General features: G+C 51.8%; 1 protein-coding gene across 1 annotated transcript in view; it reads left to right on the forward strand.

Moving 5' to 3' along the window:
• Positions 1–14209: 14209 nt before the first annotated feature.
• The window catches only part of WFS1 (wolframin ER transmembrane glycoprotein), a 30716-nt gene continuing 27643 nt past the window's right edge, over positions 14210–17282 (forward strand). The window contains exon 1 of the mRNA XM_007119729.3: positions 14210–14336. The gene's annotated coding sequence lies outside the window, so the exon portion shown is untranslated. The remainder of the gene's footprint in view (positions 14337–17282) is intronic.

The following is a 17282-nucleotide window of genomic DNA, read 5'->3' on the forward strand; positions in this document are numbered from 1 at the left end:
ATTGCCAAGGCCCTTAGATTCTGCTCGTCTATCTGAAGCCCCTCAACAAAGTCCATGGCAAGACAGTGATGCAGCCTTTGCTGGGCATGGCACAAATACCCAGTGAGCCGGCGCTCACCTGCTGATGAGACAGCTGCCCGTAACCAACGTTTCTGGGATGATGCTGACCTCTCCCCTCAGGATGACCTGAGGCCTGACTGTCAAGCCCAGTGGGTCAGTGAGATAAGGAAATATAGAGGCGTGCTGGCCCTTCTCAGTCACCACTAGTCCTTCCTCCTTCTGAGTTAAAATCTTCCTCCCTGTCTCTTCCCCCATGTCCTGCCCTCTGGAATATCCCAGAACATATATGCTCACTCTCCCTCAGGAGATAGTGGTCATCTGGTTAATTAACTGATTGACTGGTTCATTCATTCAGCAAATACCATGGACTGGGTGCCAGGGATAATGGGTGTACTGGGTTGAATAGCATCATCCCCAAATTTATGCCCACTTGGAACCTCAGAATGAGACCTGATTTGGAAATAGGGTCTTTGCAGATGGAATCACGTTAAGTTGAGGTCATCCTGGAAGACGATGGGCCCTAATCCAATGATTTATAATCTCTTAGAAGAAGGGAGAAATTTGGGCACAGACACAGAGAGAAAAACACCATGTGACGACACAGACAGCCAGGGAGAAGGCCACGTGGTGACAGAGGCAGCGACTGGGTGATGTCATCACAAGTCACGGGTACCAAGGACTGCCAGCCACCACCAGAAGCTGAGGTGGGGGCCTGGAACGGATCCTCCCACTGAGCCCCCAGGAAGTAACCACCCCAGCTGACACCTTGATTTTGGACTTCCGGCTGCCAGAACTGTGAGAGAAGAAACTTCTGTGTTTTAAGCGACCCCCCACCCACTTTGAGGCACTTTGTTAGGGCAGATACAGTTGAGTGACTGAAACAAGCATGGTTCCTACTGTCAATCTACTTACAGGCTAGTAAAGAAGAGAGATTAAAAAATACAGTTCATGGGCTTCCCTGGTGGCGCAGTGGTTGAGAGTCCACCTGCCGATGTAGGGGACACGGGTTCATGCCCCGGTCTGGGAGGATCCCACATGCCGCGGAGCAGCTGGGCCCGTGAGCCATGGCCGCTGAGCCTGCGCGTCCGGAGCCTGTGCTCCGCGACAGGAGAGGCCCGCGTACCGCAAAAAAAAAAAAAAAAAAATACAGTTCACAAACAAGTAGGGGACACTTAGAAGGGCCTGCAGCAGGGTCAGTAATGCGTGAGGTTGGCGGGACAAGCATGCTGTGGATAGAGTGGTCTGGGAGGAAGGAGGGCACGGGGCAGCTGCCTGAAGAGTGGGTCAGGGAGCGATTGTGGGTGGAAGGAATAGCATGGGCAAAGGCCCTGAGGTGGGAAGAGCTTGATACCCTCTAAGAACAGAAGGGAGGCCAGTGTGGCTGAATAGGTGGGAACAGGGGAGACAGCTGTGAACTCAGTAGGGCAGCATCACTTAGGGAGGCCAGGGAAAGGAGCGAGTTTTTTCTTCTGTGTGCATCGGGACATCTTTGGAGGGTTTTTAAGCAGGAGAATGATATGATCAGATTGATGTCATTTTGACTGCTGTGTGGAGGGTTTGAAAACATTCATTCACTCACTCATTCATTCATTCAATGACTAATAATACAAGTAAACACCCCAGAGCCATGGCCAGGCTTGCAGATGGAATGCAATGGCCAAGAGAGTGCCCTGGGGTGGTCAAGGCGGTCAGAGGATCCCACACTGGTAAGACGAGCTTCAAGCAGAGACCCGCTGAGCCAGGAGAGGGGTAGGCGATGGTGCCCCCAGCAGCGGGCACAGCAGCGCAAAGGCTCCACAGCACACTCCTGCTTCCACGAGCTGTATCTTCACCAGGCTGGATGTGATGGTTCCTGCAATTTTTCTCATAATACCCTTTAAATGTTGTAAGAAATTCCTGATAATGATGCTCTCAGCTTGCTATCCAAGAGCTCAGTTGTTCTGCGGGCCTTACCAATCATGTTTATCATCACAAGGTTTCATAAACATTTTATAATTCGCAGAGCCCTTCTGCAGTTCTGTTCAACACACCCTCCCATGGCCCAAGGTGTGAGGAGAAGGCAGATGTTCAGAGAGATCTTATTTCACCTCCAGAGAGGTCTAATTCCATCCGGTCATGCAGGATAACCGCCTGCAAGCTCCAGAGACAGGTGTAGATAAAGACCCGCACCCAGGGGCAATAATGTGACGGTTCAGTCGTCACTGAGTGATAACAGCCAGATATACCAGGGAGGCAGTGGTCTTTTGAAGACCATAAAATCTGGCAGGCTGGTAAAGAGCTGGCTCTGGCAATGTGGACTCGGGTACAGAGGCCCCAGCCAGGAGGGAAAGACAAGATTTGGTCCCCCGGCTCGGTGGCCTTGAGCAAGTCTCTTAAGCTTTCTGAGCCTCAGCTACCAAAGAGGGATGTCGTTTGAGTCTCACAAGAGGCCCAGGAGGGAAGCTCTGAGCGGCTGAGAGTGAGTCAGGCTGCTGGGTGCACGTCCTGCCTCTGCCGCCAGGACCTGCGTGACCCTGGACACGTTACTTAAGGACTCTGTTTCCCTAACCATAAAATGGGGGGAGAGATAGCGTCCGCCTTACATGGTTGCTGAGAGGATCAAATGAGATCATACATAGTAGTGCTCAGTGAATGCTAACTAGCACTATCCTGGCTTAGGGATGAGGAGGAGAGGTAAAGTCCCTAAATGTTACTCAGGTGTTTTCCTGCTATATTTCCTTGTTGCTGATGATGGTGGTGAAAGTGGTGGTGGTAATCATGATGATGGTGGTGATGACGGAGATGGTGGTGGCAGTGGGATGATGATGGGTGATGGTGGTGGTGATGATGGAGATGGTGGTGGTCGTGGTGATGGAGATGGTGGTGGTGGTGGTGGTGATGGAGATGGTGGTGGTGATGATGGAGATGGTGGTGGTGGTGGGATGATGATGGTGGTGCTGGTGGGATGATGGTGGTGGTGATGGTGATGATGGAGATGGTGGTGGTGGTGATGATGGTGGTGATGATGGAGATGGTGGTGGTGATGATGGAGATGGTGGTGGTGATGATGGAGATGGTGGTGGTGATGGGATGATGATGGTGGTGATGGTGGTGGTGGTGGTGATGGAGATGGTGGTGGTGGTGATGATGGAGATGGTGGTGGCGGTGGGATGATGATGGTCGTGATGGAGATGGTGGTGGTGGAGGTGATGGTAGTGGTCGTGGTGATGATGGTGATGATGGTGGTGGTGGTGGTGACAGCAAATGGGTTAGTGTGTGCTGGAATAGTTATTTCCTCAGCGCTAAGATCTATGGTTGCCGGGGATGCCTGGAGCCTCTGGGGGCCAGCGAGCACCCACAGGAGCAGCCTTGCTCTAATCTGCACAAGTGCCATTTTCTCTGTGAGCTGTGACTTGACAAAGGCTGAGAAGCCCTATTTAATTTGATGCTGTTCATATCATTCTGCCTTCTATTTGCTGCTTAGTAACACTGACTCCCTCTTCTTCCTATTTTTTTTTCTCTAAAGACAAAGTCTTCCCACTTGCCCTTTTCATTCAGTTCAACAGATTCTTTTAAAAGGTCCCCGGGCAGTTGGTGAAGAAGATCAGAGTCTCGATCCTAACTACTGTCTCCTTAGATGAAATAGTTTCCCATTTTGGCAAGTGCCTTTGAGGACTGTGTGATGAGGAAAGAGCCCTGGCTGGGAGCCAAGGACTTGAAACTGAGCTCTGATTCTGCCACTACCTCAGCCTGTGACATTGGGCTGGTCACTGAACTTCCTGGGGGGTTCCCGTGCTGCGGTAGATTAAAAATGGCTGCAAATTCTTCATCACCCATCACGTTGAATGTGGGCTGGCTCCCCTGTGACTTATTTTGAACGACAGCTTGTGAACTTCTGGTGGAAATGGATGCTAATTTCTGGGGCTGGGTCTCCAGGGATGTGTAGCTTCTGCTTTTGCCCCCACCTTGGAGCCTCCCTCGTGTAAGCCAGCTGCCATGTATGAGTCTGACTGCCCTCAACCACCATGCCAGGAGGAAGCCCAGGCAGCCACCTGGAGAGACAGAGGCCATGTGGAGGAGCACAAGGTCCACTTTATGTGAGTGAAGCCTTCTTGGACCTTCCAGCCCTGCTCAGCCACCAGCAGAATGCCACCAAATGAAGGACCCCAGCTGATGCCACCCGCAGCAAAAGAACCACCCAGCTGACTCCTGCCCAAATTCCTGGTCCAGCATCAAGGGCAAGTAAAGTGGTTGTTTTAAGCCACTGGGTTTGGGCATAGTTTCTTACCTAGCAATAGATAACTGATTCTCATGAACTATGCCTTCTTCCTCCCCAGGGGACCACTTTGGGACAACAGGTGTGAGGGAGGGGTTGCCTGCCTTCTTCCCAGAAGGCCCTTTCCCTCCTCTTCCTACAGCAAACCTCTGTTCCTTCTTTGGGATCTAGCTCAAATGTTACCCTTTCTCCAGCTGCCCCCAGGCTACCTCTGGACTCTACAGGCCCTCACGAAGATGTCTGAGCCTTATTCTGAAAATAACTCTGCTACCCTTGTTAGGGCACATCCTGGGCCCCAGCGTCTCTCTAGGCAGAAGGTACATGCTGACATCCAGCCAGACCGTCCTCCCCTAGGCTCAGGGACCAAGGTGTACGTACTCGAGGATGGCAGCATGTGGTCCCTGTATTGGGGCAGCACAAAGGCAACCTGAACTGTGGATAACAACCGATACCATATTTTCTCCAGGAAAAAAATTTCAATTCAATGAATTCGTGCAGCATTTCATGCGCCACGAAGTCACAGTCTCAAGGCAAGAGCCAAGAGAATCCCTTGTACCCAGGCTCCTTCTCCTTTCTTGTTCCAGAAGTTCTTTCGCAAGTCACAGAGCAAGTTGCAACCAGAGTCTGACAGTTTCCATTGTATCAAAAACTTAGGGAAAACAATTATCTGTGATCACAGTAAGCCTTCTGGGTAATTTATATTTCTAACGATTATCAAAAACAGTATCTCTTTTGCTAAACTGTCCAAATTGCTCCCACAAATATCAAAAGTGCTTTTTTCCCCCAGCTTTCCCTGCCAGTTTCCTTCGACACCTATCTATGGTATTCTGATCGCTGCTGCTAAGTGGGTGTCTGGAAAGTTTTGGGGAGGATTTTGAACAGGGTAATGTTCAGCTCCTCTTGACATTACCTAAGTGCTTTATGCCTAAGTTTTCTTCTATTGTTTCCTGCTAAAATGAGCGAGAAGTTGTCTCCCACCAGCTCTGGCTTTTGTCAAATGACAGCGGGGACTTGGACTGAAAGCTTGTCACTTCGGAAGGGAGGGAGGAAAAGCCGCAGCCCCGTGTGAAGGCACAGGAGGAAGTTGGGAGCCCACAGCCTGGGGGTGTTTGTTTAAAAGGGGTCTTTAGTGACACGAGTTTTATCTTCCTTAGAGCCATCTGAACCCCTGCCCAGGTGAGCTTGTTGGGTTTCAGACATGGGGGCTGTGGGTCGTGTGGCATTGTAGCAGGGATTGGGGACAATCGGACCAAAGAGGTGTCACAGCATGACCTTGGGCAGGTCCCTCAACTGCCCAGAGCCTCTGACTCCCTGTCCATAACCTGGGGACAATAGCTACCTCCCAGGGTCCCTGTGTGGATTTAATGAACCACCAGGTGGAGTGACCATTTGTAAGGAGGGGTGATGATTTTGGGGGTGATGTGAGGGAACCAGGATCCACTGGTCTCACTGTGCACTGGACCTGTGCTGCCACTTCCCCACAGGTTAGCTCACAGACCTTCCCAACAACCCGTGGGGTACAGGGGTATCCTGAGTTGATGCTCAGGGAGGTCTGTGAGTCTCCTGTGCCAGACTTACCTAATGACCCTCCATGCTCAGTTCTCTGATGTAAGGTCAGTACCTCTTGGGAGCAGCCAGGACGTCCTTCAGTAGGTGATGGACAGATAAACTGGTACATCCTCACCATGGAATACTATTCAGTGCTGAAAAGAGATGAGCTATCAAGGTATGAAAAGACGTGGAGGGAACTTAAATGCATACTACTAAGTGAACGAAGCCAATTTTATAAAGGCTCCATACCACATGATTCCAATTATATGACATTCTGGAAAAGGCAAAACTTTGGAGACAGTAAAAAGATCAGTAGTCTCTGGGGCTGGTGGGGGAGGGATGAATAGGATTTTTAAGGGAGTGAAACTGTTCTGTACGATACTATAATGGTGGATACATGTCATCATGCACTTGTCAACCCCCGTAAAATGTACAACACCGAGAGTGAACCCTCATGTAAACTATGGACTTTAAGTGATAATGATGTGATAATGCAGGTTCATTGATTATAACAAGTGTACCACTCTTGTGGGGGATGTTGATAGTGGAGGAGGCTCTGGGTGTTGGGGAGTAGGGGGTATATATTAGAAATATCTGTACTTTCTGCTCAATTTTACTATGAACCTAAAACTGCTTTAAGAAATAAAGTCTACTTTTTAGAAAGAAGAATAACCCCCCCCAAAAAAAAGCAAAGTCGGCACCTCCTCCAGGGAGACTTCCCTGACTACTGTAGCCGGTGGCAATTTCTTCCCGTGCTGGGAATCTGCAGGCCAGCACAGCTTCTCCCCAGTTATCTCATTCCTGTCCTCTAACAGGTGGCTGGTGTTTCCAGCATCTGAACCAAACCAGCCCCTAGGGCCCTCCAGGGCAGGGACGGGGGATGTGCCTTAGGACCTTCCACCTCTTGCTGAAGAACCCAGGGAGGAAACGCGTAGTAGGTTCCCGGCAAATATGGCAGCTGCTGCGGGGTCCAGACCTGGTGACACAAAGCCCTGTGGCTTGTTGACCAAACCATCAGCAGCCTCTGAGCTGCCCTCAGCGACGCCATGGCCAGGCCCCCATTTTGGTGGCTTTCATGGTCACTCCTCTCCACCGATCCCAGGGCAGCAGACTGAGCCCATTTCTTAGGTGAGGGACCCGAGGCTGGGGGAGGAGGTGCACCTCACCTGGTGCTGCGGTGACTGTGATGGTTAAGTTTATGTGCCGACTTGCCTGGACCAAGGCGTGTGCAGAGAGCTGGTAAAGCCTCATTCCGGAGTGTGTGTGTGAGAGCGCTTGAGTTAGGACTGAGTAAGGCAGATCACCCTCTCCAGTGTGGGCGGGCATCCTCAATCTGTTCGGGGCCTGAATAGAGCAAAAAGGCGGACGAAGGGTGAATCCACGCAACTTCAGCTGGGCCGTCCCTCTTCTCCTGCCCTTGGCATCAGCTCAGGTCTTCTGACTTGGATTGGAACTACCACCAGCCTTCCTGGGCCTCCAGCTTTACAGACGGCAGATTGCAGGACTTCTCAGCCTCTGTAATTACATGAGAATACCTTGTAATACATTTCTTTCTATATATCCATATATGTCCTCTTGGCTCTGTTCTTCTGGAGAACCCGCCTATTGACCTAGTGGGGTGATGGGGACACGGAGCTGGGGGGTCTGGGATGTGCTTCTCCTCTGTGAGGGCATTTGTCCTTCTTCTGCTTTAAAGTTGCCTTGGCATCCTCAAGCTCTTTTTTCCAGTATGAAACTTCTCGATGTACTTGGTGACTCATCAGAAGGCCCCTGAGTGGCAGTCACTCTGCTTTCAGAGATGAGTCAATCACGACTCAGACTCATGGGGGCTCAGAACTACCCGGCAACAATGCAGTGTGTGTGGGGGGTGTGCGTGCGGGGTGGGTGGGGGTTCAGGCCAGCGTGGGTAGGTGGGGCTGCGGGGGCCCTGATGTAGCACCCAGCCCTGGTGACACAGAGCCATGTGAACAGTGCCAGGCCCTCTGTCGCAACTCTGGCCGCTTCTGCCGCAATTTCAAGAATTCTGCAGAGTGGACTGTGGCCTCAGGTGTATAAAGGGACGTAGGAAAGGAGGGAGGGGGAGGGGGGTGATCAGAGAAATCGGGGATAGAGGGGGCAGGGCTGGGGAGCCCAGAGGCTCTGCCACCGACCAGCTCTGTGATGTGTGATCCTGGGGAGCCACCACCTCCCTGGAGACGGAGGGAGGCCACCTGGTCGGTCATGGTGTCAGGAAGACCCATTGAGATGTAACATCAAAGAGAGCTTCCTGTCTTGGAGGTGGTCAAGGGCAGGTGGGATAGCCTCCATCAGGGAGGCTGAGAAGGGGTCCGTGGGGGGAAGGGGTCCGTGGGTGCACGGCCGGAACGTGCTCCAGACCTTTTGCTAAATGCTGAATGCGGCTCTTCTGCTCCCAGCTCTCCAGGACTCCCCATAAATCCAAACTCCTGGCTCCGTTGGCCTGGGCAGGTTGGGCTCTCCGGGTGGTTCTCATACTCGTGCAGCCTGGGTTGGAAACCTGCAGCCCAGAGCAGGGCTCCTCTGACTTTACTATCTGCATGAATCACAGGAGTGTCTCTTTGAAATGAAGACTCTTAACTCAGGAGGCCTGAGGTGGGATGGGTTTCTGTATCTCTAACAGTCACCCAGGTGAAGGATGAAGATCACACTCGTAATCACTCGCCTTTACAGTCATGGGTCTTAAATTTCCCTGTGCATCAGAATCCCCGGGGAACCTGTTAAAATGTGGATGCATGGGTGATCCTGGGGTCTCACAGTCCTAGATGTCCAACGTGTGGCTGGCATACCCCACGTGCTGTTCTGATCTCACTAGCTCAGTGGGTTACACACTCAGGACCTAGGTCGCTGAGTCTGCGGAACACTCGGCCTGGTCACTCAGGGGCAATTTTGCAACTCTCAATACTGCTTGTTTATCATCCTGGGACCCACAAGAGGGTGGTTTGGCCCCTTGATTCCTTGATTTTGATGAGTATATGTTTGAATGCCAAGGGGTTGGTTCAGTACTCTGGTTATGTTTATCCCAAGGCTGCCCTTGCAAGGGTTGGAATTTCCATGCCTCACCTAAGGTCATGTGCAGGACCCCGGTGGACACCAGATGACAGCAAGACTCCAGTCCCAACACAACATTAGGATTATATTAATCTCCTGTGGCTGCTGTAAAAAATTGCCACAAACTCAGTGGCTTAAAACAACAGTGCTGGAGCCAGAAGTCCGAAATCAGTATCATTGGGCTGAAATCAAGAATCCATTTCCTGCCCTCTTCCAGCATCAGTGGCTGCTGGCATTCCTTGGCTTGTGGCTGCATCACTCCCATCTTCAAGGCCAGCATCTTCCGGTCTCTCTTTGCTTCATCTTCACATTATCTTCTCTATGTGTGGGTCGAACCTCGCTCTGCCTCTCTCCTTTAAGGATACTTGTGACAGTCTTTCGGGTCCACCTGGAAAATCCAGGGTGATCACCCCATTTCATGTAATTACATCACATGTCATTTAGTCACTACTGCAAAGACATTTTTTTCCAAATAAGGTAACATTCACAGGGTCCGGGAGGTAGTACCTGATATCTAAGGGACCATTTTTGGCCTAATACACTGATGGTCTGAAAAAGGCCCCAACTCTGCTGCCCTTCAGATGAAAACTCACGAACATCCTTCCTCCCTTTTCTCTGTACGCTTTGCATGTAGCCCAATGCCTGAAACTGGTAGGCATTGGGCTACATGCCAAGCGTACAGAGAAAAGGGAGGAAGGATGTTTGCTGAGTAAATTGAAATGGACTTTAAATAGGAAAGAAGTGGGCAAGCACATGAATGCAGAATCTGAGAACAGGGAGGCATCAGAGGACTGCAGATGGGACAACAGGACTGAAGTGGGGGAGGCATTTTTATTTTTTTTTTTGTTTTTATTTATTTATTTTTTTTGCGGTACGCGGGCCTCTCACTGTTGCGGCTTCTCCCGCTGCGGAGCACAGGCTCCGGACGCGCAGGCTCAGCGGCCATGGCTCACGGGCCCAGCCGCTCCGCGGCATGTGGGATCTTCCCGGACCGGGACACGAACCCGTGTCCCCTGCATCGGCAGGCGGACTCTCAACCACTGCGCCACCAGGGAAGCCCAGGGAGGCATTTTTAGATATCCCATTAAAGGGTCTGGACGCTGTCCTTATGAAGCCATTCCTTCCTTCATCCATTCATTCATTCAGTACTCAACAGCAAAGCACAGGGTTCGACTTTGTGGGGGAGTGAAGACAGGCCTCCTAGAGAGATGGCATTGAATTAGGACAAGAGCTGTGTTTTAATAAGTTCTCTTAGTATTTCCAAGTTATTGCCCTATGAGTTTGGGTGCCATATCAGTCAGGGTTCTCTAGAGAAACAGAACCAACAGGGGATATCTCTATCTCTATCTCTATCTCTATGTCTATCTCTATATCTATATCTATACCTAAATCTAGAGAGAGATTTATTTTAAGGAACTGGCTCATGTGATCATGGGGGTTGGCAAGTCCAAAACCTGCAGGGCAGGATGGAAACCCAGGGAAAGGTTGATGCTGCAACTTAAATCTGAAGGTCATCTGCTGGCAGAGTTCCCTCTTCCTCAGAGGACCTGTCATCACCTGTTAAGGCCTTCATCTGATTGGGAGAGACCCACCCACGTTATAGAGGGTCATCTGCTTTACTCAAAGTCTACTGGTATAAATGTTACTCTTGTCTAAAAAAATATCTTCACAGCAACATCTAGACTGCTGTTTGGCCAGATCTTGGCCTTGACAAATTGACACATAAAAGTAACCATCCCAGCTGCTGTATTTTCTGATGCATTTAGATTTATGACTGTTGAATCTCTGTGGATTGCACCTTGCACAATTACATAATATCCCTCTTTGTTCCTGTGAATGCTTTCTGCCTTGAATTCTTTAAACAACATTAATTTGTCATTCTTGTTATCTTTTAAATTTCAGTTTTCAAATGTAGACTATTTTGGACCTCTATTCGTCAGCATTTTTGGTGTATGCCTTTGTAAACAGCACTTAAACTAGATTTGGATTTTATCCCAGCCTTATGGGCTTTTGATAGGAAATTCAGCCCATTCACATTTCTTATGAAAGTTGATATCCATGGTTTTAAATTTTTCATCTTTTATTAGATTGTGTTGTTATTGCTGTTATTTCCTCTGTCTCCCCCCTTTCTTAATTTTGTCTCTTTACTCATTCTCTCCACCCTCCCTACCTCCGCCCATTAATTCAGAAGTTCTACTCAGCTTCTTTTTCACCGGTTGGTGCTTTACAACTCCTGATACTCATAATTAAACTGATACTTCCCTGCTGGTGTATAAAAAGTAAATGGTAACAATGTCCCTCTCCCCAGTGAGATTTTCCTCCCCATCTTCCCTGGCACCAAATCAGACCCTTGTACTTCTCCACTTCACTCCTTGCTCAACTCCTGGAGATCAATTCTATTTTTTACTTTCAGGCTAATACAGGTTTCCCTTACAGTATGTGGCTTATGTTTCAAGAATCCCTGTTTAGCAATTATTGTACAGAATCCCAGGCATATTTAGATTAAACCACATATTTTGCAAGGGTCATTGCTCACCACTATTTTCTGTGTTTTATCTCTAGATTTCTGCTGTGATTGAACTATGTTGGTGAGAGGGAAACTTCCGTGGGTAGAAGGGGCCTTCTCTGTGTCTTGCCATGTTAGATATTTTCCTTCTTCTGCCCTGACACATGAATTCCATCATAGCAGGGGAAAGGCTCGTTGATCAGACAGTCAGAATCCCTGGACATTGTCCCCAAATTGCCGAGGAATCTGGCACCACTCTGATTCTCCTTCTTTTGGCTGTGACCGCTTTTTTCCGGAATTCTGCAAGACTATCTCATAGCTTATCCTTGGAGTTGGAGACTTTATGGCATATCTTCAGCCCAGAGACATTTTCTTCTAGCATGTCTTTCATTTGTTTCTCCTCCAGCTCCTTTTGGAGTGCCTGTTCTTTACATGCTATACTGCCTGGAACTGCCAGCAAGCCTCTCATTTTCTCCCTCATGATTTTCAGGTATTTTTCCTCCACATTTTAAGGCATTTACTCCACATTATCTTCCAGTGCTAATTTTTCTCACCGCAACTATTCTCTTTCTGAATTTACCTGTAACTTTTAAAGTTTTTTTAATCCATGGCGTATGTTAAATGTTTCTGTGCTCTGACTGAGGTTCATTTTCTCTCTTGCCTCCCCAGGAGGAATTGTTCAGTCTGTCCCCTTCCCACTGTTTATTGGGTCCCTTCAAAGGTTTTGTCCTCTACTTGATGGTGGTCTCCTTGATGGTGAGCAGTGACCAGCCAGTGGGGATGGATGACAAGCTGCTTATGTTCTTGTAGACAGTGACAAATGAGTTGGAAAAGTCCTGCCAAGATGCTGGAGGAGGCGTCTCTGCTCCCAACCTTGCAGGGGCGAGGAGGGCTGCTGATCTCAAGGGTGGGCTGCAGGAGCCATTCAGGTCAGCCTCCAGCCCTCCATGCTGAAGGAGAGGATGGGCAGTAAAGATGGGTGGGTTAGAAAGAAAAGAAACTCACCTGATTCGTTTTCAAAGAGCCTCTAAGCTCCTAATAGATAAATGAGAAAGAGAATGCTTCTCAAAATTAAGAAATATGAAATGTCCAGCCTCTTAATTACCATGGAAATGCAAATTGCAATTGCAAAGGGACCATTTTTCATTTACCATAGTAGGCAAGGCTAAAAAATAAAGTAATTCTCCAAGCCAGTGTGTACCCCTCGGAAGTAAACTGGAGGCAACATTGAGAAACTTGTTTTGGTAAAATGTATCTATAGATCTGAAGAAGCCTATCCGGATCCAGTGATTCTGCTTCTAGGACTTTGCTCTAATGCACACACACATGTACCAACGCATGCAGTGTGATCACAGTGACTTCTGGAAACCCTTTCTTAAATATGCATAAACCCCAAAAATGTGAACAGTAATAGCCTTTGAGTGATTTTTTTTCTTCTTTCTACTTTGTGTTAATTCTCCAAATTTTCTGTAACTAGTATACTGCTAGGGGGAAAGAGTTCTGTGTGATTTTTGGACAAATACCCGTCTATGTCTGAGCCCCAGTCTTCTCATGGATAGAAATGCGCCCAGTGCCACCTGCCTCACAGTGATATTGGGGATGAAATGAAAAACCTTGAGGTGTGAAAACCCCCAAACTGAGCCTGGGGCAGAGTGGGTGCTGCTCGACGCCTGTTTCCTTCCTTCCTCTGTGAGCCTCACCGGGTCAGACACGAAGATGGGGATCGGATGGAGGGGGCAGCTGGAGGATAAAGTGAGGTGCCTGATATGAGTCTCGTGGCTTTAAAAAAAGTCCCCGAGGTAGTGTGTTCAGTGGATAGAACTCACCTCCCAAACCATCTGGAAACTTTGCTCCCGAAATATTGGTCACATATTCCCAGCAGCCATTCTGAGACACAGTTTCTGCAATGATAACCCAGGACAGGCATCTCAGGTTGGCTGTGAGGACCAGACAGAGCAGACACAGCCCAGGAGGCGCCCCGCGCCGCCAACCGGTGCTTCACAGCCCCAAGGCCTGTCTCAAGTATAGACCTTTGCCCCTATCTGCAAACCATACCTCTCAGACCCCAGGTTAGGACCGAAAGGAGGGTTTCCAAACTGCCTTAGCCTCGCGCCACACATTTACCTTGTGAAAGAAAGCATGCTACGTTGCATTTCATGCATTTAAAGCAGCCCTTGGTTACATGTACACATTTAAATGGGCCACATCTTCCTATCCCTGTTCCTCTGTTAGGGGAGCCCTCTCCATCTTTGGTGAGGCCGAAATTAAGGCGTCTGGTGCATAGTAGGCGCTCAACGTGTTAGTTAATATTGCAATAACAATGATAATGAATCTGAAGTTGGGGACGCTGGGGCCAGGGTAGTGAGTGAAAGGTGGTCCGAGTCTCGTCCGAGACTCGTAACACCTGTTACGCACCGAGTTCACTTCTTTCCCAGGGACGTGACGGTCTGTGGGCGTGGAGTGGCGGGGCCGGGGCTGTGCCAGGGCCCGAGTCCACTCGGAAACTTTCGCTGTGGGCGGGTCCGACCCGCCCACCCAGCGACCTCGTCTCTGGAGGCCCTGTGGGCCAGTGGGCAGCTGTCAGGCGAGGCGCTCTGTGACTGGCGGAGGCGAGCAGTGATTGGCAGGCACGCCGGCCGCTCAGCGGGCCGAGTCCGCGCCGCGTCCTCCTGGCCGCGTCGAGAGTGGAGGGTAGCCTGAGGCCCCGCCCTCGGCCCCGCCCCTCCCCTCCCCTCGTTGTGGGCAGAGCTCTCCCGCTGCCACTGTAACCGGCGCCTCCGGCTCGGTGGAGGTTGCTCGCCTTTGGCCCTGGTCCGTCCAGCTCCTCTCGAGCAACTTTGCAGCGAGCTCTGAAGCCCAAGGGCGTTGCGGCGCCGCGTGAGGCCTACTAGCGGGCCGGTGAGTACTTCACGGCAAGGGGCAGTCGCAGGGTGGGCTGGAAAGAGAACCGGGAGCACCCGGAGTTGCAGCCCGCCTCGGCCTCAGTTTCCCCATCTGAGCGGACGGGCGGCTGGTACTAGTGTCCCCTGCAAGTTCCCCAGAAATTGGAGGGCCGGGGTCCCGCCCTCTCCGCGATGTTCACGGCAACCCCTGCCCGGGCCTCGATCGCGTCTTCCTTCCGGGGTGCCCGCCCCCTCGTCCCCAGTCCGGGCACCCCCGGGCATCGCGGGGCACTGCGCGCTCCGAGCACCGTCACGCCCGCGAGCCTGGCTTAGAAACCCCACTGCCGGCGGGAAAACCGGCCTCAGAGGCAGGCGGCTCGTGGCGCTGGGGACCTGGCGAGTGGAAGGGGGCGCGCCTGCCCGGCGTCCCACAGCACCTGTACCGAGTTGCCCAGTCATGGCCCTTCCTCCGCGGCCGTCGGCGGGCTCTCTGGGACCCCGGGCCGCCCTCAGTGCCCCCGGGGCCGCTGGAAGGCGCCTGGGCCTTCTCATAGGGGCTGCTGTGTGTGTGTGTGTGTGTGCGCGCGCGCTGGGGGTTCACTCCCCAAGCGGGCACGTGCCCTCCTGAGGGGGCAGATTCTGAGGCTGAAGCCCCCACTGCCCACTTAGAATCTGTGTGGCAATTACTGTCCCCCTGGGGCTCCTCCTCAGTAAGGCACGGTGAGGGGCAGGCGCAGCCCCTGGGCCCTGGCTGGTGTGAACCTGGCCCTCAGGAACATCAATTTCTGTTTTGATAGATGGAAACTTTCTGGGGAATCTGACTTTTGGGTGTGGTGGAGCTGGGCCCTCTGACACCATTTGTTGTAGCTGATGTTAAGAAATTCTGAGGAACTAACATTTGTACAGTATTTGGCCCTCCCAGTAGTTTTAGGGGTAGGAATTATATCCCCATTTGACCCATGAGGAAGTTAAGACCCCACAGCTGATCATGCAGAGCCTGGTGGGAGACCTCTGCCCCTGGGCAGGCGCTGAGAACCAGTGCCTGCCTCTCCTCACCTTGGACAGTGACCCCTGGCACTCGGCCCATTTGTAAAGGGCTTTCCCTTCTGCTGGGACGCATCACTGAGGGAACGGTGCCCTGGGTACCCAGTGTGCTGGCTGCCTGCCCTCACTGCAGACTCAGTGAGGAAGCCACGCCAACAGAAACCCAGAGGCCATACTCTCCACTGCCCGTCCTGTCCGCTCTGTCTCCAAGGGGCTGTGATTCTCACTGGAGCCCCTCGGCATCTGACCAGGGATTCAGAAGAATGTTCCGTTATATACTTGCTCCCCCAGCAAATGGACCTTTAACTGGACACAGGAAAGGTTGCTGGGAGACCACATCTCATCTTCTTTCCCAGGATGGAAGGGTATGTGGAGGAATCCCCACTCAGGCCTCCCCTGCCCCTCCCAAGCCAGGGCTGGACAGGCCTTTGGGGCTGGTCACAGAGGGGAACCTAGTTCAGTCCCTGAGCCACAAAATGCCTGTGCTGTGGGACAGAGACCAAATCCTGGTCCAAGATAGTGGTGGTAAGAATTATGACAGCGAGCTTGCTCTATGCTTCATATGGCTCCCTCCCCCCTCCCAGGTCCCCTCCTCAGCAAGTGGCACCAACACCATGGCCCCAGGGCACAAATCAGGCCCCATTCTGCTCCCCTCTGCCCACGTTCAGTTGGTGATGCTTCTGTTTCTCCTGGGCCAGGAGCGCTCTCAGATGCCTGCCCTAGGCCAGGCCTCCTCGCTTTCCCTGGAAGACCACCCAGCTCCCTCCCTGGTCTCCCTGGGCCATCCCCATACAGCCCTGATGGTTCTTTAACTGCCACTGCCCTGCAGCACCAGCCTGCATTTCCTTCTGCCCTAGGCTCAACCCCACACTAAGCCTGGCACTTGTTCAGGCCCTCGGGACCTGCCCCAGGTTCCAGCTGCCCGCTCAGCCTCTTTTCTCCTTCCTGTGCGCCCTCCTCAGAGTCACTTCCGCACCTTCCCAGCCGTGTTGCCTTTAAGCCATATCCACTGCCCTTTCTCCTGGGCAGTCCCCCTCTGAAATGCCCCCACACCTCCATTCCTCCCTCCCTTCACCCTTGCCTGGCTCATGTCTGCTTGTCCTAAAGCTTTAGTCAAGGCCACTCATCCAGAATCCCCACCCTGCCCCTTTTCCACCGCTGAGGGTGGCCCCCTTCTGTGCTTGCAGCCCCCAAGAGCTCCCTCCTTGTAGTTGTCAGTTTGGATGTCATCCTGCCCATCTGGACCGAGTTCTCCAAGGCAGGTCCTATAGGATCCTCTCTGGGGCCCGGGAGGCCCAGGTTGGGGCCCGACACAGGATCGGCCCACAGTCCACGCCCGCTGACCCACCCGGCCAGGCGAGGAGCGTTCCCAGCTTCTTCCCCCTTAGTCCTGGGAACTTGGCACATTGGGTAGAGCCGGAATGTTCCTTGGTTTGGCCCTTAATACTCTGGGGCAAAGATAGGTGCCTCCAAGGGCTATGTGCCCTTGTCTTGAGGAGCAGCCCTGTGCCAGGCTGCTGGGCTGTCCAGGCCAGAGCAGGCATCCCAGACCCTGGGAATCCCTGGGCCCTCTCCCTTCAGGCTCAGTCACAAACGGGTTTTACTTTTTATTTTTATTATAATTATTTTTTAATTAATTTATTTGTTTATTTATTTTTGGCTGTGTCGGGTCTTCGTTTCTGTGCGAGGGCTTTCTCTAGTTGCGGCAAGCGGGGGCCACTCTTCATCGCCGTGCGCGGACCTCTCACTCTCACGGCCTCTCGTTGCGGAGCACAGGCTCCAGACGCGCAGGCTCAGTAGTTGTGGCTCACGGGCCTAGTTGCTCCGCGGCATGTGGGATCCTCCCAGACCAGGGCTCGAACCCGTGTCCCCTGCATTGGCAGGCAGATTCTCAACCACTGCGCCACCAGGGAAGCCC

Source organism: Physeter macrocephalus, chromosome 7 (genome assembly GCF_002837175.3).
Source record: "Physeter macrocephalus isolate SW-GA chromosome 7, ASM283717v5, whole genome shotgun sequence".
In the NCBI taxonomy this organism is placed as follows: Eukaryota; Metazoa; Chordata; class Mammalia; order Artiodactyla; family Physeteridae; genus Physeter; species Physeter macrocephalus.